The 24,891-nt window shown below is 44.5% G+C and overlaps 6 non-coding genes across 6 annotated transcripts; all 6 read right to left on the bottom strand.

Annotated features, from left to right (window-relative positions):
• Window positions 1–2,644: 2,644 nt before the first annotated feature.
• Window positions 2,645–2,945, bottom strand: LOC146854663 (signal recognition particle RNA). Its single transcript, XR_014981692.1, has one exon.
• A 3,408-nt stretch (window positions 2,946–6,353) lies between these two features.
• LOC146854662 (signal recognition particle RNA) lies at window positions 6,354–6,653 on the bottom strand. Its single transcript, XR_014959228.1, has one exon.
• A 3,406-nt stretch (window positions 6,654–10,059) lies between these two features.
• On the bottom strand, window positions 10,060–10,359 carry LOC146854661 (signal recognition particle RNA). The gene has a single exon (XR_014959212.1).
• A 3,408-nt stretch (window positions 10,360–13,767) lies between these two features.
• On the bottom strand, window positions 13,768–14,067 carry LOC146854660 (signal recognition particle RNA). Its single transcript, XR_014959215.1, has one exon.
• A 3,408-nt stretch (window positions 14,068–17,475) lies between these two features.
• On the bottom strand, window positions 17,476–17,775 carry LOC146854659 (signal recognition particle RNA). The gene has a single exon (XR_014959336.1).
• A 3,408-nt stretch (window positions 17,776–21,183) lies between these two features.
• Window positions 21,184–21,483, bottom strand: LOC146854658 (signal recognition particle RNA). Its single transcript, XR_014959088.1, has one exon.
• Between the last annotated feature and the right edge of the window lie 3,408 nt (window positions 21,484–24,891).

The following is a 24,891-nucleotide window of genomic DNA, read 5'->3' as shown; positions in this document are numbered from 1 at the left end:
ATTACTCTATCTTCTACCACCTCAAAATCAGCTGCTCATGCAATGTTCTATACCGATGAGCTATTTTGGTCCTCCCTGCCCCTTCCAGCTAGTGGGTCCCCTGACTAGGGAAAGTGATTCGAACAGATTTGCATATCTTTTCATAGGAGACTTCTTGACTTATTTTATACTGTGCCAAATCAAGGTAGATTGAGTAATGATCTTGACAGACCTATATTGGAGAACTGCAGTGTGAGAAAGTGGCTCTGTATATACTGTTCCCAAATAGGTACAGGGTGTACAGAGTCCACAGTCCCCAGAGGTTTGGCAGAGGCTAAAGTTAGATATAACCTTACTCTCTAAAGTGGTAGCTTGGTCGAGCAGTAAGGCAGTATCAGAGGACAGTGTAAAGCATTTGTTGCACACACTCAGTCAGCAAATGGTCTCACACACTCAATAACTGAACTCTAGGCCAATGGTTTATCTACAAAAAAATATATGCTTGTTTTATTTTAGAACCAACAATAGGTATTAAAATATACTTTCTCAGAATGAGATGCTTTATATAAATACTTTTGCAACATGCAATTGAGTTTTGTAGAAAGTTACAAGTGGTTGCAATAGGCAACAACATTTTAAACACAATAATGCATTGAGCTCAATGGAAGTTTCAAGTTATTTGCAACAGATTACTTTTAGGATTACTTTTGGATTTCCAGGTCTGGATCCTAGATTCAGTCCTGGGTCAGTACTTGGAATCAAGTGATAAAAGTCGACTTAATTACTGTGATGATTTTTAGACAATATTTTGCTATTTTAAAAGTTGACAGAAAATATTTCATAGAAAACAGTCTAAGATTCCCTATGGCAGAAAATTCAAGTTGCAGGTATAGTATGTTCTCGTTACTTTTGTAATCCAGTACTGGGTGCCTAGACTCAGTACTGGGACCTTTATCCAAAACAGGTAAGTAATTACGTTTTCAGAAATTATACGATTTTTAAAGAATATTTAAAGTTTGCAGAAATTGACACTTAGAAGAAATTTCACAGAAAAACAGTCAATGATTTCCTATGGGAGAGAATTGGGTTACTGGTAAGTACAGTTGTAAGTATTTTTCAGAGTCAGTGCTGGGCACCAAGATCCAGCACTGGGAGCTCACCTAATAGCAGGTTAGTATTTTCGTTTTCGTTACTCGGCTGATTTTTGGTGAATATTTTAAGTTTTGAAAAGTCCACACTTGGAAGAAATTTCAGGAAAAACCAGTCAATGTTACCCTATGGAGAAGATTGAGTTATCGGTTTAATGTAAGTACTCGACTGGCAGAGTTAAGGTTCTGGGCATAGACTCAGGCGTCTCCCAGGGTCAGGTAGGTACAGTTGGTTCACCCTCAGCGGCACAAGGGCGGCCGGGTGCAGAGAGAGTTAGGCCCAATGTTATCCTATGAGAGGTAGGGGGGTCTTGGTTGGTGGCTGCTGACTAGCAGGCCACGTGGCTGTGGGAGCTGGGCTCCTGGTCACTTATCCAGGGCAAGTGGGGAAGTAGATAGATGTAGAGGTTGCACTGCCAGGGCCACTCGGACGGCTGGGTGCAGGGTGCTTTTGAGCATTCGGGCGCTCAATTGATTTGAATGGGAAATCTCTGGTTTAGAAAAAGACTGCAAGCTCGGGGACGAAGATTCTTCAGGTGCCACCACCACTTCGAGAGGTAAGTTGGGTAGTTGGAGGATAGGTAGGTACCCCGGGATTGGGCACAGGGGGCCGCGGAGCGCCGGGTGCAGGGGTACCTTTTGGTGTCGGGAAATCTTACCCTCTGTTGATCGCGGTTGGGGGGGCACCTGGTTCTGAGGCTGCAGGCTTCTTCAGGAGTGTCGAGGGAGGTCCTTGGGTGCCGGACTCGGGGTCACAGTCGCCGTGGGGTCGTCCTTGTGGTCTTTGTTCACTCTGGCACAGGCCAGGCTTGGTGGGTGCAGAGTGTGAAGGGTTCGCGGTTCCGGGCTGCTGCCAGGGATTAGAAGTAGATTTGAGTAGAGCCTCTACTCATGGGAGTCCCAGGGGTTTAGAGTCAAAAGGTAGCCAGGTCCTCCAGGGTTTGTGAGGTTGCTGGCCACAAGAGATGCCGGGTTTGAGCAGGAGCAGGTTCGAGGGTCGACAGGCCAGAGGCTCCAACGTTTGGGAGTTGCACAGCCCTCAGTCTTTTCATATTTCGCTCAAAGAGTGAAGGGCCCTGTAATTTCTCCTTCTCATTCACATATGAAAAGAATGAGGGCTAATCAAAAAATGAATTAGAGCTGGACGTAGAAATGCAGCAGAAGGGCCAGCAAGCGCATTTCTAAGTTGCTCTATGAAGGATGCTTTTGTACTTGACAGATCAGTTTAATCCTACAGGTGCTCTAAAAGGAAGAATGCATTTGAGTCATCCTTGCTGAAAATCACACAGCCATTTATTCTAGGTTGCACTGAGTTTTCAGTCCTCTCCGCCTGCTAGCTTGTTGTTGCAATATGTCTCAATTCTGGAGAATTGTCTGCTATGCTGAAATGCGTGGCCCAGTTCAAATGTTCATCATATTTCCTGGAAAAATATCAAAAGGAAAACAAAGATTTGGTTTTGGGAAAATAATTTATTACACCTTGTAAAAATCAAAACTTTCACATTTGAGTCAAAAAAGAGAGGCTAGGTCTCACTATTTTGCTCAGGCTGTTTTACACGTACTGCTCACAGGTGCTGTCCTGCTACCAATGGGCATGGAAGCATTTGGCCTGCTCTGTTTCCAGCCTGGGTCGGTGCACCTCTCGTTACACAACCTGAAATTCTAGAGCTCCCTCTAGAACACCATATTGATGCCCAATGCAGCATGGACACCTGATTAACACAGCTGAGTGCAGCCCAGAACCCCTGAGCTCAAGCAATCCACAAGCCTCTGCCTCCCAAGTAACTAGGACAATAGGCACACGCCACCTTGCCCGGCAAACACTGCAGCTGTCCTAATGATGAAATGCATTCCATAAGTAAGGATAATGATAAAGTAAGGTGGAATGAATTGATGGTTTACCAACCATGTTTCAAGAAAATCAATTTCACTATCCTTCAAAGAAAGGAAAAAAATTTCTTATCAAGAAGCAGTGTGAATATGGGAAGGGCCTTTAAAAAAGATGTGGAGTTTCCTAAAGTAAAAAAGAGGGTTGAACTGATTGAAGGGAGAGAGGAAGTAGGGTCGGAAAGATTGTGACGGGGAAGTGAATACAACATAAATACTAGTATTTAGAGAGTGAGAGACAGGTAGAGGGACAGAAGGGAAAGGAGAGTGAGAGTGAGAGAGAAGAGCCAGGTTAGGGCTGAGTTTCTCTTTATCTGCCAGTGACTCCCTGTAGAAGCTTGCCGGCACAATTTAGGCTGTCCTGTAGGCATCCCTTGTTATGCCGAGCCAGCCAATATTGAGAAAAATAGCATGGGTCACAATGATGGAACTCGTCTGCAACATCGGAAGTTTTAAAGTAGTATGGAGTAGGAGGGCTAGAAGAGTTACCATAAAGAATGAATACACGTCATTCTGTTCTCTAGCCTCAACAGCTGCAAGAGAGGAACTCCTGCTGGCCAAGAAGACCAATGTCAGTTCAGCTTGAACAGGTGAAAGCATGCCTGATTTTGCAAAGGTATGAGATTACACTTATGCGTCAGAGGTGGTCAGGGGCTATTGCACATTAGGAAACCGTTTATTGAGGTCCAGTTGGATTACTCTATCTTCTACCACCTCAAAATCAGCTGCTCATGCAGTGTTCTATACCGATGAGCTATTTTGGTCCTCCCTGCCCCTTCCAGCTAGTGGGTCTCCTGACTAGGGAAAGTGATTCGAACAGATTTGCATATCTTTTCATAGGAGACTTCTTGACTTATTTTATACAGTGGCAAATCAAGGTAGATTGAGTAATGATCTTGACAGACCTATATTGGATAACTGCAGTGTGAGAAAGTGGCTCTGTATATACTGTTCCCAAATAGGTACAGGGTGTACAGAGTCCACAGTCCCCAGAGGTTTGGCAGAGGCTAAAGTTAGATATAACCTTACTCTCTAAAGTGGTAGCTTGGTCGAGCAGTAAGGCAGTATCAGAGGACAGTGTAAAGCATTTGTTGCACACACTCAGTCAGCAAATGGTCTCACACACTCAATAACTGAACTCTAGGCCTATGGTTTATCTACAAAAAATATATGCTTGTTTTATTTTAGAACCAACAATAGGTATTAAAATATACTTTCTCAGAATGAGATGCTTTATATAAATACTTTTGCAATATGCAATTGACTTTTGTAGAAAGTTACAAGTGGTTGCAATAGGCAACAACATTTTAAACACAATAATGCATTGAGCTCAATGGAAGTTTCAAGTTATTTGCAACAGATTACTTTTAGGATTACTATTGGATTTCCAGGACTGGATCCTAGATTCAGTCCTGGGTCAGTACTTGGAATCAAGTGATAAAAGTCGACTTAATTACTGTGATGATTTTTAGACAATATTTTGCTATTTTAAAAGTTGACAGAAAATATTTAATAGAAAACAGTCTAAGATTCCCTATGGCAGAAAATTCAAGTTGCAGGTATAGTATGTTCTCGTTACTTTTGTAATCCAGTACTGGGTGCCTAGACTCAGTACTGGGACCTTTATCCAAAACAGGTAAGTAATTACGTTTTCAGAAATTATACGATTTTTAAAGAATATTTAAAGTTTGCAGAAATTGACACTTAGAAGAAATTTCACAGAAAAACAGTCAATGATTTCCTATGGGAGAAAATTGGGTTACTGGTAAGTACAGTTGTAAGTATTTTTCAGAGTCAGTGCTGGGCACCAAGATCCAGCACTGCGAGCTCACCTAATAGCAGGTGAGTATTTTCGTTTTCGTTACTCGGCTGATTTTTGGTGAATATTTTAAGTTTTGAAAAGTCCACACTTGGAAGAAATTTCAGGAAAAACCAGTCAATGTTACCCTATGGAGAAGATTGAGTTATCGGTTTAAAGGTAAGTACTCGACTGGCAGAGTTAAGGTTCTGGGCATAGACTCAGGCGTCTCCCAGGGTCAGGTAGGTACAGTTGGTTCACCCTCAGCGGCACAAGGGCGGCCGGGTGCAGAGAGAGTTAGGCCCAATGTTATCCTATGAGAGGTAGGGGGGCCTTGGTTGGTGGCTGCTGACTAGCAGGCCACGTGGCTGTGGGAGCTGGGCTCCTGGTCACTTTTCCAGGGCAAGTGGGGAAGTAGATAGATGTAGAGGTTGCACTGCCAGGGCCACTCGGACGGCTGGGTGCAGGGTGCTTTTGAGCATTCGGGCGCTCAATTGATTTGAATGGGAAATCTCTGGTTTAGAAAAAGACTGCAAGCTCGGGGACGAAGATTCTTCAGGTGCCACCACCACTTCGAGAGGTAAGTTGGGTAGTTGGAGGATAGGTAGGTACCCCGGGATTGGGCACAGGGGGCTGCGGAGCGCCGGGTGCAGGGGTACCTTTTGGTGTCGGGAAATCTTACCCTCTGTTGATCGCGGTTGGGGGGGCACCTGGTTCTGAGGCTGCAGGCTTCTTCAAGAGTGTCGAGGGAGGTCCTTGGGTGCCGGACTCGGGGTCACAGTCGCCGTGGGGTCGTCCTTGTGGTCTTTGTTCACTCTGGCACAGGCCAGGCTTGGTGGGTGCAGAGTGTGAAGGGTTCGCGGTTCCGGGCTGCTGCCAGGGATTAGAAGTAGATTTGAGTAGAGCCTCTACTCATGGGAGTCCCAGGGAATTAGAGTCAAAAGGTAGCCAGGTCCTCCAGGGTTTGTGAGGTTGCTGGCCACAAGAGATGCCGGGTTGGAGCAGGAGCAGGTTCGAGGGTCGACAGGCCAGAGGCTCCAACGTTTGGGAGTTGCACAGCCCTCAGTCTTTTCATGTTTCGCTCAAAGAGTGAAGGGCCCTGTAATTTCTCCTTCTCATTCACATATGAAAAGAATGAGGGCTAATCAAAAAATGAATTAGAGCTGGACGTAGAAATGCAGCAGAAGGGCCAGCAAGCGCATTTCTAAGTTGCTCTATGAAGGATGCTTTTGTACTTGACAGATCAGTTTAATCCTACAGGTGCTCTAAAAGGAAGAATGCATTTGAGTCATCCTTGCTGAAAATCACACAGCCATTTATTCTAGGTTGCACTGAGTTTTCAGTCCTCTCCGCCTGCTAGCTTGTTGTTGCAATATGTCTCAATTCTGGAGAATTGTCTGCTATGCTGAAATGCGTGGCCCAGTTCAAATGTTCATCATATTTCCTGGAAAAATATCAAAAGGAAAACAAAGATTTGGTTTTGGGAAAATAATTTATTACACCTTGTAAAAATCAAAACTTTCACATTTGAGTCAAAAAAAGAGAGGCTAGGTCTCACTATTTTGCTCAGGCTGTTTTACATGTACTGCTCACAGGTGCTGTCCTGCTACCAATGGGCATGGAAGCTTTGGCCTGCTCTGTTTCCAGCCTGGGTCGGTGCACCTCTCGTTACACAACCTGAAATTCTAGAGCTCCCTCTAGAACACCATATTGATGCCCAATGCAGCATGGACACCTGATCAACACAGCTGAGTGCAGCCCAGAACCCCTGAGCTCAAGCAATCCACAAGCCTCTGCCTCCCAAGTAACTAGGACAACAGGCACACGCCACCTTGCCCGGCAAACACTGCAGCTGTCCTAATGATGAAATGCATTCCATAAGTAAGGATAATGATAAAGTAAGGTGGAATGAATTGATGGTTTACCAACCATGTTTCAAGAAAATCAATTTCACTATCCTTCAAAGAAAGGAAAAAAATGTCTTATCAAGAAGCAGTGTGAATATGGGAAGGGCCTTTAAAAAAGATGTGGAGTTTCCTAAAGTAAAAAAGAGGGTTGAACTGATTGAAGGGAGAGAGGAAGTAGGGTCGGAAAGATTGTGACGGGGAAGTGAATACAACATAAATACTAGTATTTAGAGAGTGAGAGACAGGTAGAGGGACAGAAGGGAAAGGAGAGTGAGAGTGAGAGAGAAGAGCCAGGTTAGGGCTGAGTTTCTCTTTATCTGCCAGTGACTCCCTGTAGAAGCTTGCCGGCACAATTTAGGCTGTCCTGTAGGCATCCCTTGTTATGCCGAGCCAGCCAATATTGAGAAAAATAGCATGGGTCACAATGATAGAACTCGTCTGCAACATCGGAAGTTTTAAAGTAGTATGGAGTGGGAGGGCTAGAAGAGTTACCATAAAGAATGAATACACGTCATTCTGTTCTCTAGCCTCAACAGCTGCAAGAGAGGAACTCCTGCTGGCCAAGAAGACCAATGTCAGTTCAGCTTGAACAGGTGAAAGCATGCCTGATTCTGCAAAGGTATGAGATTACACTTTTGCGTCAGAGGTGGTCAGGGGCTATTGCACATTAGGAAACCGTTTATTGAGGTCCAGTTGGATTACTCTATCTTCTACCACCTCAAAATCAGCTGCTCATGCAGTGTTCTATACCGATGAGCTATTTTGGTCCTCCCTGCCCCTTCCAGCTAGTGGGTCCCCTGACTAGGGAAAGTGATTCGAACAGATTTGCATATCTTTTCATAGGAGACTTCTTGACTTATTTTATACTGTGCCAAATCAAGGTAGATTGAGTAATGATCTTGACAGACCTATATTGGAGAACTGCAGTGTGAGAAAGTGGCTCTGTATATGCTGTTCCCAAATAGGTACAGGGTGTACAGAGTCCACAGTCCCCAGAGGTTTGGCAGAGGCTAAAGTTAGATATAACCTTACTCTCTAAAGTGGTAGCTTGGTCGAGCAGTAAGGCAGTATCAGAGGACAGTGTAAAGCATTTGTTGCACACACTCAGTCAGCAAATGGTCTCACACACTCAATAACTGAACTCTAGGCCTATGGTTTATCTACAAAAAATATATGCTTGTTTTATTTTAGAACCAACAATAGGTATTAAAATATACTTTCTCAGAATGAGATGCTTTATATAAATACTTTAGCAATATGCAATTGACTTTTGTAGAAAGTTACAAGTGGTTGCAATAGGCAACAACATTTTAAACACAATAATGCATTGAGCTCAATGGAAGTTTCAAGTTATTTGCAACAGATTACTTTTAGGATTACTTTTGGATTTCCAGGACTGGATCCTAGATTCAGTCCTGGGTCAGTACTTGGAATCAAGTGATAAAAGTCGACTTAATTACTGTGATGATTTTTAGACAATATTTTGCTATTTTAAAAGTTGACAGAAAATATTTAATAGAAAACAGTCTAAGATTCCCTATGGCAGAAAATTCAAGTTGCAGGTATAGTATGTTCTCGTTACTTTTGTAATCCAGTACTGGGTGCCTAGACTCAGTACTGGGACCTTTATCCAAAACAGGTAAGTAATTACGTTTTCAGAAATTATACGATTTTTAAAGAATATTTAAAGTTTGCAGAAATTGACACTTAGAAGAAATTTCACAGAAAAACAGTCAATGATTTCCTATGGGAGAAAATTGGTTACTGGTAAGTACAGTTGTAAGTATTTTTCAGAGTCAGTGTTGGGCACCAAGATCCAGCACTGGGAGCTCACCTAATAGCAGGTGAGTATTTTCGTTTTCGTTACTCGGTTGATTTTTGGTGAATATTTTAAGTTTTGAAAAGTCCACACTTGGAAGAAATTTCAGGAAAAACCAGTCAATGTTACCCTATGGAGAAGATTGAGTTATCGGTTTAAAGGTAAGTACTCGACTGGCAGAGTTAAGGTTCTGGGCATAGACTCAGGCGTCTCCCAGGGTCAGGTAGGTACAGTTGGTTCACCCTCAGCGGCACAAGGGCGGCCGGGTGCAGAGAGAGTTAGGCCCAATGTTATCCTATGAGAGGTAGGGGGGCCTTGGTTGGTGGCTGCTGACTAGCAGGCCACGTGGCTGTGGGAGCTGGGCTCCTGGTCACTTATCCAGGGCAAGTGGGGAAGTAGATAGATGTAGAGGTTGCACTGCCAGGGCCACTCGGACGGCTGGGTGCAGGGTGCTTTTGAGCATTCGGGCGCTCAATTGATTTGAATGGGAAATCTCTGGTTTAGAAAAAGACTGCAAGCTCGGGGACGAAGATTCTTCAGGTGCCACCACCACTTCGAGAGGTAAGTTGGGTAGTTGGAGGATAGGTAGGTACCCCGGGATTGGGCACAGGGGGCCGCGGAGCGCCGGGTGCAGGGGTACATTTTGGTGTCGGGAAATCTTACCCTCTGTTGATCGCGGTTGGGGGGGCACCTGGTTCTGAGGCTGCAGGCTTCTTCAGGAGTGTCGAGGGAGGTCCTTGGGTGCCGGACTCGGGGTCACAGTCGCCGTGGGGTCGTCCTTGTGGTCTTTGTTCACTCTGGCACAGGCCAGGCTTGGTGGGTGCAGAGTGTGAAGGGTTCGCGGTTCCGGGCTGCTGCCAGGGATTAGAAGTAGATTTGAGTAGAGCCTCTACTCATGGGAGTCCCAGGGGTTTAGAGTCAAAAGGTAGCCAGGTCCTCCAGGGTTTGTGAGGTTGCTGGCCACAAGAGATGCCGGGTTGGAGCAGGAGCAGGTTCGAGGGTCGACAGGCCAGAGGCTCCAACGTTTGGGAGTTGCACAGCCCTCAGTCTTTTCATGTTTCGCTCAAAGAGTGAAGGGCCCTGTAATTTCTCCTTCTCATTCACATATGAAAAGAATGAGGGCTAATCAAAAAATGAATTGGAGCTGGACGTAGAAATGCAGCAGAAGGGCCAGCAAGCGCATTTCTAAGTTGCTCTATGAAGGATGCTTTTGTACTTGACAGATCAGTTTAATCCTACAGGTGCTCTAAAAGGAAGAATGCATTTGAGTCATCCTTGCTGAAAATCACACAGCCATTTATTCTAGGTTGCACTGAGTTTTCAGTCCTCTCTGCCTGCTAGCTTGTTGTTGCAATATGTCTCAATTCTGGAGAATTGTCTGCTATGCTGAAATGCGTGGCCCAGTTCAAATGTTCATCATATTTCCTGGAAAAATATCAAAAGGAAAACAAAGATTTGGTTTTGGGAAAATAATTTATTACACCTTGTAAAAATCAAAACTTTCACATTTGAGTCAAAAAAGAGAGGCTAGGTCTCACTATTTTGCTCAGGCTGTTTTACACGTACTGCTCACAGGTGCTGTCCTGCTACCAATGGGCATGGAAGCTTTGGCCTGCTCTGTTTCCAGCCTGGGTCGGTGCACCTCTCGTTACACAACCTGAAATTCTAGAGCTCTCTCTAGAACACCATATTGATGCCCAATGCAGCATGGACACCTGATCAACACAGCTGAGTGCAGCCCAGAACCCCTGAGCTCAAGCAATCCACAAGCCTCTGCCTCCCAAGTAACTAGGACAACAGGCACACGCCACCTTGCCCGGCAAACACTGCAGCTGTCCTAATGATGAAATGCATTCCATAAGTAAGGATAATGATAAAGTAAGGTGGAATGAATTGATGGTTTACCAACCATGTTTCAAGAAAATCAATTTCACTATCCTTCAAAGAAAGGAAAAAAATGTCTTATCAAGAAGCAGTGTGAATATGGGAAGGGCCTTTAAAAAAGATGTGGAGTTTCCTAAAGTAAAAAAGAGGGTTGAACTGATTGAAGGGAGAGAGGAAGTAGGGTCGGAAAGATTGTGACGGGGAAGTGAATACAACATAAATACTAGTATTTAGAGAGTGAGAGACAGGTAGAGGGACAGAAGGGAAAGGAGAGTGAGAGTGAGAGAGAAGAGCCAGGTTAGGGCTGAGTTTCTCTTTATCTGCCAGTGACTCCCTGTAGAAGCTTGCCGGCACAATTTAGGCTGTCCTGTAGGCATCCCTTGTTATGCCGAGCCAGCCAATATTGAGAAAAATAGCATGGGTCACAATGATGGAACTCGTCTGCAACATCGGAAGTTTTAAAGTAGTATGGAGTGGGAGGGCTAGAAGAGTTACCATAAAGAATGAATACACGTCATTCTGTTCTCTAGCCTCAACAGCTGCAAGAGAGGAACTCCTGCTGGCCAAGAAGACCAATGTCAGTTCAGCTTGAACAGGTGAAAGCATGCCTGATTCTGTAAAGGTATGAGATTACACTTTTGCGTCAGAGGTGGTCAGGGGCTATTGCACATTAGGAAACCGTTTATTGCGGTCCAGTTGGATTACTCTATCTTCTACCACCTCAAAATCAGCTGCTCATGCAATGTTCTATACCGATGAGCTATTTTGGTCCTCCCTGCCCCTTCCAGCTAGTGGGTCCCCTGACTAGGGAAAGTGATTCGAACAGATTTGCATATCTTTTCATAGGAGACTTCTTGACTTATTTTATACTGTGCCAAATCAAGGTAGATTGAGTAATGATCTTGACAGACCTATATTGGAGAACTGCAGTGTGAGAAAGTGGCTCTGTATATACTGTTCCCAAATAGGTACAGGGTGTACAGAGTCCACAGTCCCCAGAGGTTTGGCAGAGGCTAAAGTTAGATATAACCTTACTCTCTAAAGTGGTAGCTTGGTCGAGCAGTAAGGCAGTATCAGAGGACAGTGTAAAGCATTTGTTGCACACACTCAGTCAGCAAATGGTCTCACACACTCAATAACTGAACTCTAGGCCAATGGTTTATCTACAAAAAAATATATGCTTGTTTTATTTTAGAACCAACAATAGGTATTAAAATATACTTTCTCAGAATGAGATGCTTTATATAAATACTTTTGCAACATGCAATTGAGTTTTGTAGAAAGTTACAAGTGGTTGCAATAGGCAACAACATTTTAAACACAATAATGCATTGAGCTCAATGGAAGTTTCAAGTTATTTGCAACAGATTACTTTTAGGATTACTTTTGGATTTCCAGGACTGGATCCTAGATTCAGTACTGGGTCAGTACTTGGAATCAAGTGATAAAAGTCGACTTAATTACTGTGATGATTTTTAGACAATATTTTGCTATTTTAAAAGTTGACAGAAAATATTTCATAGAAAACAGTCTAAGATTCCCTATGGCAGAAAATTCAAGTTGCAGGTATAGTATGTTCTCGTTACTTTTGTAATCCAGTACTGGGTGCCTAGACTCAGTACTGGGACCTTTATCCAAAACAGGTAAGTAATTACGTTTTCAGAAATTATACGATTTTTAAAGAATATTTAAAGTTTGCAGAAATTGACACTTAGAAGAAATTTCACAGAAAAACAGTCAATGATTTCCTATGGGAGAAAATTGGGTTACTGGTAAGTACAGTTGTAAGTATTTTTCAGAGTCAGTGCTGGACACCAAGATCCAGCACTGGGAGCTCACCTAATAGCAGGTGAGTATTTTCGTTTTTGTTACTCGGCTGATTTTTGGTGAATATTTTAAGTTTTGAAAAGTCCACACTTGGAAGAAATTTCAGGAAAAACCAGTCAATGTTACCCTATGGAGAAGATTGAGTTATCGGTTTAAAGGTAAGTACTCGACTGGCAGAGTTAAGGTTCTGGGCATAGACTCAGGCGTCTCCCAGGGTCAGGTAGGTACAGTTGGTTCACCCTCAGCGGCACAAGGGCGGCCGGGTGCAGAGAGAGTTAGGCCCAATGTTATCCTATGAGAGGTAGGGGGGCCTTGGTTGGTGGCTGCTGACTAGCAGGCCACGTGGCTGTGGGAGCTGGGCTCCTGGTCACTTATCCAGGGCAAGTGGGGAAGTAGATAGATGTAGAGGTTGCACTGCCAGGGCCACTCGGACGGCTGGGTGCAGGGTGCTTTTGAGCATTCGGGCGCTCAATTGATTTGAATGGGAAATCTCTGGTTTCCAAAAAGACTTCAAGCTCGGGGACGAAGATTCTTCAGGTGCCACCACCACTTCGAGAGGTAAGTTGGGTAGTTGGAGGATAGGTAGGTACCCCGGGATTGGGCACAGGGGGCCGCGGAGCGCCGGGTGCAGGGGTACCTTTTGGTGTCGGGAAATCTTACCCTCTGTTGATCGCGGTTGGGGGGGCACCTGGTTCTGAGGCTGCAGGCTTCTTCAGGAGTGTCGAGGGAGGTCCTTGGGTGCCGGACTCGGGGTCACAGTCGCCGTGGGGTCGTCCTTGTGGTCTTTGTTCACTCTGGCACAGGCCAGGCTTGGTGGGTGCAGAGTGTGAAGGGTTTGCGGTTCCGGGCTGCTGCCAGGGATTAGAAGTAGATTTGAGTAGAGCCTCTACTCATGGGAGTCCCAGGGGTTTAGAGTCAAAAGGTAGCCAGGTCCTCCAGGGTTTGTGAGGTTGCTGGCCACAAGAGATGCCGGGTTGGAGCAGGAGCAGGTTCGAGGGTCGACAGGCCAGAGGCTCCAACGTTTGGGAGTTGCACAGCCCTCAGTCTTTTCATGTTTCGCTCAAAGAGTGAAGGGCCCTGTAATTTCTCCTTCTCATTCACATATGAAAAGAATGAGGGCTAATCAAAAAATGAATTAGAGCTGGACGTAGAAATGCAGCAGAAGGGCCAGCAAGCGCATTTCTAAGTTGCTCTATGAAGGATGCTTTTGTACTTGACAGATCAGTTTAATCCTACAGGTGCTCTAAAAGGAAGAATGCATTTGAGTCATCCTTGCTGAAAATCACACAGCCATTTATTCTAGGTTGCACTGAGTTTTCAGTCCTCTCCGCCTGCTAGCTTGTTGTTGCAATATGTCTCAATTCTGGAGAATTGTCTGCTATGCTGAAATGCGTGGCCCAGTTCAAATGTTCATCATATTTCCTGGAAAAATATCAAAAGGAAAACAAAGATTTGGTTTTGGGAAAATAATTTATTACACCTTGTAAAAATCAAAACTTTCACATTTGAGTCAAAAAAGAGAGGCTAGGTCTCACTATTTTGCTCAGGCTGTTTTACACGTACTGCTCACAGGTGCTGTCCTGCTACCAATGGGCATGAAAGCTTTGGCCTGCTCTGTTTCCAGCCTGGGTCGGTGCACCTCTCGTTACACAACCTGAAATTCTAGAGCTCCCTCTAGAACACCATATTGATGCCCAATGCAGCATGGACACCTGATCAACACAGCTGAGTGCAGCCCAGAACCCCTGAGCTCAAGCAATCCACAAGCCTCTGCCTCCCAAGTAACTAGGACAACAGGCACACGCCACCTTGCCCGGCAAACACTGCAGCTGTCCTAATGATGAAATGCATTCCATAAGTAAGGATAATGATAAAGTAAGGTGGAATTAATTGATGGTTTACCAACCATGTTTCAAGAAAATCTATTTCACTATCCTTCAAAGAAAGGAAAAAAATGTCTTATCAAGAAGCAGTGTGAATATGGGAAGGGCCTTTAAAAAAGATGTGGAGTTTCCTAAAGTAAAAAAGAGGGTTGAACTGATTGAAGGGAGAGAGGAAGTAGGGTCGGAAAGATTGTGACGGGGAAGTGAATACAACATAAATACTAGTATTTAGAGAGTGAGAGACAGGTAGAGGGACAGAAGGGAAAGGAGAGTGAGAGTGAGAGAGAAGAGCCAGGTTAGGGCTGAGTTTCTCTTTATCTGCCAGTGACTCCCTGTAGAAGCTTGCCGGCACAATTTAGGCTGTCCTGTAGGCATCCCTTGTTATGCCGAGCCAGCCAATATTGAGAAAAATAGCATGGGTCACAATGATGGAACTCGTCTGCAACATCGGAAGTTTTAAAGTAGTATGGAGTGGGAGGGCTAGAAGAGTTACCATAAAGAATGAATACACGTCATTCTGTTCTCTAGCCTCAACAGCTGCAAGAGAGGAACTCCTGCTGGCCAAGAAGACCAATGTCAGTTCAGCTTGAACAGGTGAAAGCATGCCTGATTCTGTAAAGGTATGAGATTACACTTTTGCGTCAGAGGTGGTCAGGGGCTATTGCACATTAGGAAACCGTTTATTGAGGTCCAGTTGGATTACTCTATCTTCTACCACCTCAAAATCAGCTGCTCATGCAGTGTTCTATACCGATGAGCTATTTTGGTCCTCCCTGCCCCTTCCAGCTAGTGGGTCCCCTGACTAGGGAAAGTGATTCGAACAGATTTGCATATCTTTTCATAGGAGACTTCTTGACTTATTTTATACTGTGCCAAATCAAGGTAGATTGAGTAATGATCTTGACAGACCTATATTGGAGAACTGCAGTGTGAGAAAGTGGCTCTGTATATACTGTTCCCAAATAGGTACAGGGTGTACAGAGTCCACAGTCCCCAGAGGTTTGGCAGAGGCTAAAGTTAGATATAACCTTACTCTCTAAAGTGGTAGCTTGGTCGAGCAGTAAGGCAGTATCAGAGGACAGTGTAAAGCATTTGTTGCACACACTCAGTCAGCAAATGGTCTCACACACTCAATAACTGAACTCTAGGCCAATGGTTTATCTACAAAAAAATATATGCTTGTTTTATTTTAGAACCAACAATAGGTATTAAAATATACTTTCTCAGAATGAGATGCTTTATATAAATACTTTTGCAACATGCAATTGAGTTTTGTAGAAAGTTACAAGTGGTTGCAATAGGCAACAACATTTTAAACACAATAATGCATTGAGCTCAATGGAAGTTTAAAGTTATTTGCAACAGATTACTTTTAGGATTACTTTTGGATTTCCAGGACTGGATCCTAGATTCAGTCCTGGGTCAGTACTTGGAATCAAGTGATAAAAGTCGACTTAATTACTGTGATGATTTTTAGACAATATTTTGCTATTTTAAAAGTTGACAGAAAATATTTCATAGAAAACAGTCTAAGATTCCCTATGGCAGAAAATTCAAGTTGCAGGTATAGTATGTTCTCGTTACTTTTGTAATCCAGTACTGGGTGCCTAGACTCAGTACTGGGACCTTTATCCAAAACAGGTAAGTAATTACGTTTTCAGAAATTATACGATTTTTAAAGAATATTTAAAGTTTGCAGAAATTGACACTTAGAAGAAATTTCACAGAAAAACAGTCAATGATTTCCTATGGGAGAAAATTGGGTTACTGGTAAGTACAGTTGTAAGTATTTTTCAGAGTCAGTGCTGGGCACCAAGATCCAGCACTGGGAGCTCACCTAATAGCAGGTGAGTATTTTCGTTTTCGTTACTCGGCTGATTTTTGGTGAATATTTTAAGTTTTGAAAAGTCCACACTTGGAAGAAATTTCAGGAAAAACCAGTCAATGTTACCCTATGGAGAAGATTGAGTTATCGGTTTAAAGGTAAGTACTCGACTGGCAGAGTTAAGGTTCTGGGCATAGACTCAGGCGTCTCCCAGGGTCAGGTAGGTACAGTTGGTTCACCCTCAGCGGCACAAGGGCGGCCGGGTGCAGAGAGAGTTAGGCCCAATGTTATCCTATGAGAGGTAGGGGGGCCTTGGTTGGTGGCTGCTGACTAGCAGGCCACGTGGCTGTGGGAGCTGGGCTCCTGGTCACTTATCCAGGGCAAGTGGGGAAGTAGATAGATGTAGAGGTTGCACTGCCAGGGCCACTCGGACGGCTGGGTGCAGGGTGCTTTTGAGCATTCGGGCGCTCAATTGATTTGAATGGGAAATCTCTGGTTTAGAAAAAGACTGCAAGCTCGGGGACGAAGATTCTTCAGGTGCCACCACCACTTCGAGAGGTAAGTTGGGTAGTTGGAGGATAGGTAGGTACCCCGGGATTGGGCACAGGGGGCCGCGGAGCGCCGGGTGCTGGGGTACCTTTTGGTGTCGGGAAATCTTACCCTCTGTTGATCGCGGTTGGGGGGGCACCTGGTTCTGAGGCTGCAGGCTTCTTCAGGAGTGTCGAGGGAGGTCCTTGGGTGCCGGACTCGGGGTCACAGTCGCCGTGGGGTCGTCCTTGTGGTCTTTGTTCACTCTGGCACAGGCCAGGCTTGGTGGGTGCAGAGTGTGAAGGGTTCGCGGTTCCGGGCTGCTGCCAGGGATTAGAAGTAGATTTGAGTAGAGCCTCTACTCATGGGAGTCCCAGGGAATTAGAGTCAAAAGGTAGCCAGGTCCTCCAGGGTTTGTGAGGTTGCTGGCCACAAGAGATGCCGGGTTGGAGCAGGAGCAGGTTCGAGGGTCGACAGGCCAGAGGCTCCAACGTTTGGGAGTTGCACAGCCCTCAGTCTTTTCATGTTTCGCTCAAAGAGTGAAGGGCCCTGTAATTTCTCCTTCTCATTCACATATGAAAAGAATGAGGGCTAATCAAAAAATGAATTAGAGCTGGACGTAGAAATGCAGCAGAAGGGCCAGCAAGCGCATTTCTAAGTTGCTCTATGAAGGATGCTTTTGTACTTGACAGATCAGTTTAATCCTACAGGTGCTCTAAAAGGAAGAATGCATTTGAGTCATCCTTGCTGAAAATCACACAGCCATTTATTCTAGGTTGCACTGAGTTTTCAGTCCTCTCCGCCTGCTAGCTTGTTGTTGCAATATGTCTCAATTCTGGAGAATTGTCTGCTATGCTGAAATGCGTGGCCCAGTTCAAATGTTCATCATATTTCCTGGAAAAATATCAAAAGGAAAACAAAGATTTGGTTTTGGGAAAATAATTTATTACACCTTGTAAAAATCAAAACTTTCACATTTGAGTCAAAAAAGAGAGGCTAGGTCTCACTATTTTGCTCAGGCTGTTTTACACGTACTGCTCACAGGTGCTGTCCTGCTACCAATGGGCATGGAAGCTTTGGCCTGCTCTGTTTCCAGCCTGGGTCGGTGCACCTCTCGTTACACAACCTGAAATTCTAGAGCTCCCTCTAGAACACCATATTGATGCCCAATGCAGCATGGACACCTGATCAACACAGCTGAGTGCAGCCCAGAACCCCTGAGCTCAAGCAATCCACAAGCCTCTGCCTCCCAAGTAACTAGGACAACAGGCACACGCCACCTTGACCGGCAAACACTGCAGCTGTCCTAATGATGAAATGCATTCCATAAGTAAGGATAATGATAAAGTAAGGTGGAATTAATTGATGGTTTACCAACCATGTTTCAAGAAAATCTATTTCACTATCCTTCAAAGAAAGGAAAAAAATGTCTTATCAAGAAGCAGTGTGAATATGGGAAGGGCCTTTAAAAAAGATGTGGAGTTTCCTAAAGTAAAAAAGAGGGTTGAACTGATTGAAGGGAGAGAGGAAGTAGGGTCGGAAAGATTGTGACGGGGAAGTGAATACAACATAAATACTAGTATTTAGAGAGTGAGAGACAGGTAGAGGGACAGAAGGGAAAGGAGAGTGAGAGTGAGAGAGAAGAGCCAGGTTAGGGCTGAGTTTCTCTTTATCTGCCAGTGACTCCCTGTAGAAGCTTGCCGGCACAATTTAGGCTGTCCTGTAGGCATCCCTTGTTATGCCGAGCCAGCCAATATTGAGAAAAATAGCATGGGTCACAATGATGGAACTCGTCTGCAACATCGGAAGTTTTAAAGTAGTATGGAGTGGGAGGGCTAGAAGAGTTACCATAAAGAATGAATACACGTCATTCTGTTCTCTAGCCTCAACAGCTGCAAGAGAGGAACTCCTGCTGGCCAAGAAGACCAATGTCAGTTCAGCTTGAACAGGTGAAAGCATGCCTGATTCTGTAAAGGTATGAGATTACACTTTTGCGTCAGAGGTGGTCAGGGGCTATTGCACATTAGGAAACCGTTTATTGAGGTCCAGTTGGATTACTCTATCTTCTACCACCTCAAAATCAGCTGCTCATGCAGTGTTCTATACCGATGAGCTATTTTGGTCCTCCCTGCCCCTTCCAGCTAGTGGGTCCCCTGACTAGGGAAAGTGATTCGAACAGATTTGCATATCTTTTCATAGGAGACTTCTTGACTTATTTTATACTGTGCCAAATCAAGGTAGATTGAGTAATGATCTTGACAGACCTATATTGGAGAACTGCAGTGTGAGAAAGTGGCTCTGTATATACTGTTCCCAAATAGGTACAGGGTGTACAGAGTCCACAGTCCCCAGAGGTTTGGCAGAGGCTAAAGTTAGATATAACCTTACTCTCTAAAGTGGTAGCTTGGTCGAGCAGTAAGGCAGTATCAGAGGACAGTGTAAAGCATTTGTTGCACACACTCAGTCAGCAAATGGTCTCACACACTCAATAACTGAACTCTAGGCCAATGGTTTATCTACAAAAAAATATATGCTTGTTTTATTTTAGAACCAACAATAGGTATTAAAATATACTTTCTCAGAATGAGATGCTTTATATAAATACTTTTGCAACATGCAATTGAGTTTTGTAGAAAGTTACAAGTGGTTGCAATAGGCAACAACATTTTAAACACAATAATGCATTGAGCTCAATGGAAGTTTCAAGTTATTTGCAACAGATTACTTTTAGGATTACTTTTGGATTTCCAGGACTGGATCCTAGATTCAGTCCTGGGTCAGTACTTGGAATCAAGTGATAAAAGTCGACTTAATTACTGTGATGATTTTTAGACAATATTTTGCTATTTTAAAAGTTGACAGAAAATATTTCATAGAAAACAGTCTAAGATTCCCTATGGCAGAAAATTCAAGTTGCAGGTATAGTATGTTCTCGTTACTTTTGTAATCCAGTACTGGGTGCCTAGACTCAGTACTGGGACCTTTATCCAAAACAGGTAAGTAATTACGTTTTCAGAAATTATACGATTTTTAAAGAATATTTAAAGTTTGCAGAAATTGACACTTAGAAGAAATTTCACAGAAAAACAGTCAATGATTTCCTATGGGAGAAAATTGGGTTACTGGTAAGTACAGTTGTAAGTATTTTTCAGAGTCAGTGCTGGGCACCAAGATCCAGCACTGGGAGCTCACCTAATAGCAGGTGAGTATTTTCGTTTTCGTTACTCGGCTGATTTTTGGTGAATATTTTAAGTTTTGAAAAGTCCACACTTGGAAGAAATTTCAGGAAAAACCAGTCAATGTTACCCTATGGAGAAGATTGAGTTATCGGTTTAAAGGTAAGTACTCGACTGGCAGAGTTAAGGTTCTGGGCATAGACTCAGGCGTCTCCCAGGGTCAGGTAGGTACAGTTGGTTCACCCTCAGCGGCACAAGGGCGGCCGGGTGCAGAGAGAGTTAGGCCCAATGTTATCCTATGAGAGGTAGGGGGGCCTTGGTTGGTGGCTGCTGACTAGCAGGCCACGTGGCTGTGGGAGCTGGGCTCCTGGTCACTTATCCAGGGCAAGTGGGGAAGTAGATAGATGTAGAGGTTGCACTGCCAGGGCCACTCGGACGGCTGGGTGCAGGGTGCTTTTGAGCATTCGGGCGCTCAATTGATTTGAATGGGAAATCTCTGGTTTAGAAAAAGACTGCAAGCTCGGGGACGAAGATTCTTCAGGTGCCACCACCACTTCGAGAGGTAAGTTGGGTAGTTGGAGGATAGGTAGGTACCCCGGGATTGGGCACAGGGGGCCGCGGAGCGCCGGGTGCTGGGGTACCTTTTGGTGTCGGGAAATCTTACCCTCTGTTGATCGCGGTTGGGGGGGCACCTGGTTCTGAGGCTGCAGGCTTCTTCAGGAGTGTCGAGGGAGGTCCTTGGGTGCCGGACTCGGGGTCACAGTCGCCGTGGGGTCGTCCTTGTGGTCTTTGTTCACTCTGGCACAGGCCAGGCTTGGTGGGTGCAGAGTGTGAAGGGTTCGCGGTTCCGGGCTGCTGCCAGGGATTAGAAGTAGATTTGAGTAGAGCCTCTACTCATGGGAGTCCCAGGGAATTAGAGTCAAAAGGTAGCCAGGTCCTCCAGGGTTTGTGAGGTTGCTGGCCACAAGAGATGCCGGGTTGGAGCAGGAGCAGGTTCGAGGGTCGACAGGCCAGAGGCTCCAACGTTTGGGAGTTGCACAGCCCTCAGTCTTTTCATGTTTCGCTCAAAGAGTGAAGGGCCCTGTAATTTCTCCTTCTCATTCACATATGAAAAGAATGAGGGCTAATCAAAAAATGAATTAGAGCTGGACGTAGAAATGCAGCAGAAGGGCCAGCAAGCGCATTTCTAAGTTGCTCTATGAAGGATGCTTTTGTACTTGACAGATCAGTTTAATCCTACAGGTGCTCTAAAAGGAAGAATGCATTTGAGTCATCCTTGCTGAAAATCACACAGCCATTTATTCTAGGTTGCACTGAGTTTTCAGTCCTCTCCGCCTGCTAGCTTGTTGTTGCAATATGTCTCAATTCTGGAGAATTGTCTGCTATGCTGAAATGCGTGGCCCAGTTCAAATGTTCATCATATTTCCTGGAAAAATATCAAAAGGAAAACAAAGATTTGGTTTTGGGAAAATAATTTATTACACCTTGTAAAAATCAAAACTTTCACATTTGAGTCAAAAAAGAGAGGCTAGGTCTCACTATTTTGCTCAGGCTGTTTTACACGTACTGCTCACAGGTGCTGTCCTGCTACCAATGGGCATGGAAGCTTTGGCCTGCTCTGTTTCCAGCCTGGGTCGGTGCACCTCTCGTTACACAACCTGAAATTCTAGAGCTCCCTCTAGAACACCATATTGATGCCCAATGCAGCATGGACACCTGATCAACACAGCTGAGTGCAGCCCAGAACCCCTGAGCTCAAGCAATCCACAAGCCTCTGCCTCCCAAGTAACTAGGACAACAGGCACACGCCACCTTGCCCGGCAAACACTGCAGCTGTCCTAATGATGAAATGCATTCCATAAGTAAGGATAATGATAAAGTAAGGTGGAATTAATTGATGGTTTACCAACCATGTTTCAAGAAAATCTATTTCACTATCCTTCAAAGAAAGGAAAAAAATGTCTTATCAAGAAGCAGTGTGAATATGGGAAGGGCCTTTAAAAAAGATGTGGAGTTTCCTAAAGTAAAAAAGAGGGTTGAACTGATTGAAGGGAGAGAGGAAGTAGGGTCGGAAAGATTGTGACGGGGAAGTGAATACAACATAAATACTAGTATTTAGAGAGTGAGAGACAGGTAGAGGGACAGAAGGGAAAGGAGAGTGAGAGTGAGAGAGAAGAGCCAGGTTAGGGCTGAGTTTCTCTTTATCTGCCAGTGACTCCCTGTAGAAGCTTGCCGGCACAATTTAGGCTGTCCTGTAGGCATCCCTTGTTATGCCGAGCCAGCCAATATTGAGAAAAATAGCATGGGTCACAATGATGGAACTCGTCTGCAACATCGGAAGTTTTAAAGTAGTATGGAGTGGGAGGGCTAGAAGAGTTACCATAAAGAATGAATACACGTCATTCTGTTCTCTAGCCTCAACAGCTGCAAGAGAGGAACTCCTGCTGGCCAAGAAGACCAATGTCAGTTCAGCTTGAACAGGTGAAAGCATGCCTGATTCTGTAAAGGTATGAGATTACACTTTTGCGTCAGAGGTGGTCAGGGGCTATTGCACATTAGGAAACCGTTTATTGAGGTCCAGTTGGATTACTCTATCTTCTACCACCTCAAAATCAGCTGCTCATGCAGTGTTCTATACCGATGAGCTATTTTGGTCCTCCCTGCCCCTTCCAGCTAGTGGGTCCCCTGACTAGGGAAAGTGATTCGAACAGATTTGCATATCTTTTCATAGGAGACTTCTTGACTTATTTTATACTGTGCCAAATCAAGGTAGATTGAGTAATGATCTTGACAGACCTATATTGGAGAACTGCAGTGTGAGAAAGTGGCTCTGTATATACTGTTCCCAAATAGGTACAGGGTGTACAGAGTCCACAGTCCCCAGAGGTTTGGCAGAGGCTAAAGTTAGATATAACCTTACTCTCTAAAGTGGTAGCTTGGTCGAGCAGTAAGGCAGTATCAGAGGACAGTGTAAAGCATTTGTTGCACACACTCAGTCAGCAAATGGTCTCACACACTCAATAACTGAACTCTAGGCCAATGGTTTATCTACAAAAAAATATATGCTTGTTTTATTTTAGAACCAACAATAGGTATTAAAATATACTTTCTCAGAATGAGATGCTTTATATAAATACTTTTGCAACATGCAATTGAGTTTTGTAGAAAGTTACAAGTGGTTGCAATAGGCAACAACATTTTAAACACAATAATGCATTGAGCTCAATGGAAGTTTCAAGTTATTTGCAACAGATTACTTTTAGGATTACTTTTGGATTTCCAGGACTGGATCCTAGATTCAGTCCTGGGTCAGTACTTGGAATCAAGTGATAAAAGTCGACTTAATTACTGTGATGATTTTTAGACAATATTTTGCTATTTTAAAAGTTGACAGAAAATATTTCATAGAAAACAGTCTAAGATTCCCTATGGCAGAAAATTCAAGTTGCAGGTATAGTATGTTCTCGTTACTTTTGTAATCCAGTACTGGGTGCCTAGACTCAGTACTGGGACCTTTATCCAAAACAGGTAAGTAATTACGTTTTCAGAAATTATACGATTTTTAAAGAATATTTAAAGTTTGCAGAAATTGACACTTAGAAGAAATTTCACAGAAAAACAGTCAATGATTTCCTATGGGAGAAAATTGGGTTACTGGTAAGTACAGTTGTAAGTATTTTTCAGAGTCAGTGCTGGGCACCAAGATCCAGCACTGGGAGCTCACCTAATAGCAGGTGAGTATTTTCGTTTTCGTTACTCGGCTGATTTTTGGTGAATATTTTAAGTTTTGAAAAGTCCACACTTGGAAGAAATTTCAGGAAAAACCAGTCAATGTTACCCTATGGAGAATATTGAGTTATCGGTTTAAAGGTAAGTACTCGACTGGCAGAGTTAAGGTTCTGGGCATAGACTCAGGCGTCTCCCAGGGTCAGGTAGGTACAGTTGGTTCACCCTCAGCGGCACAAGGGCGGCCGGGTGCAGAGAGAGTTAGGCCCAATGTTATCCTATGAGAGGTAGGGGGGCCTTGGTTGGTGGCTGCTGACTAGCAGGCCACGTGGCTGTGGGAGCTGGGCTCCTGGTCACTTATCCAGGGCAAGTGGGGAAGTAGATAGATGTAGAGGTTGCACTGCCAGGGCCACTCGGACGGCTGGGTGCAGGGTGCTTTTGAGCATTCGGGCGCTCAATTGATTTGAATGGGAAATCTCTGGTTTAGAAAAAGACTGCAAGCTCGGGGACGAAGATTCTTCAGGTGCCACCACCACTTCGAGAGGTAAGTTGGGTAGTTGGAGGATAGGTAGGTACCCCGGGATTGGGCACAGGGGGCCGCGGAGCGCCGGGTGCAGGGGTACCTTTTGGTGTCGGGAAATCTTACCCTCTGTTGATCGCGGTTGGGGGGGCACCTGGTTCTGAGGCTGCAGTCTTCTTCAGGAGTGTCGAGGGAGGTCCTTGGGTGCCGGACTCGGGGTCACAGTCGCCGTGGGGTCGTCCTTGTGGTCTTTGTTCACTCTGGCACAGGCCAGGCTTGGTGGGTGCAGAGTGTGAAGGGTTCGCGGTTCCGGGCTGTTGCCAGGGATTAGAAGTAGATTTGAGTAGAGCCTCTACTCATGGGAGTCCCAGGGAATTAGAGTCAAAAGGTAGCCAGGTCCTCCAGGGTTTGTGAGGTTGCTGGCCACAAGAGATGCCGGGTTGGAGCAGGAGCAGGTTCGAGGGTCGACAGGCCAGAGGCTCCAACGTTTGGGAGTTGCACAGCCCTCAGTCTTTTCATGTTTCGCTCAAAGAGTGAAGGGCCCTGTAATTTCTCCTTCTCATTCACATATGAAAAGAATGAGGGCTAATCAAAAAATGAATTAGAGCTGGACGTAGAAATGCAGCAGAAGGGCCAGCAAGCGCATTTCTAAGTTGCTCTATGAAGGATGCTTTTGTACTTGACAGATCAGTTTAATCCTACAGGTGCTCTAAAAGGAAGAATGCATTTGAGTCATCCTTGCTGAAAATCACACAGCCATTTATTCTAGGTTGCACTGAGTTTTCAGTCCTCTCCGCCTGCTAGCTTGTTGTTGCAATATGTCTCAATTCTGGAGAATTGTCTGCTATGCTGAAATGCGTGGCCCAGTTCAAATGTTCATCATATTTCCTGGAAAAATATCAAAAGGAAAACAAAGATTTGGTTTTGGGAAAATAATTTATTACACCTTGTAAAAATCAAAACTTTCACATTTGAGTCAAAAAA

Source organism: Triturus cristatus, chromosome 4_1 (assembly GCF_964204655.1).
Source record: "Triturus cristatus chromosome 4_1, aTriCri1.1, whole genome shotgun sequence".
NCBI lineage: Eukaryota > Metazoa > Chordata > Amphibia > Caudata > Salamandridae > Triturus > Triturus cristatus.
Note: the sequence above shows the minus strand (reverse complement) of the source record. Positions and strands in the feature narration are given on the sequence as shown.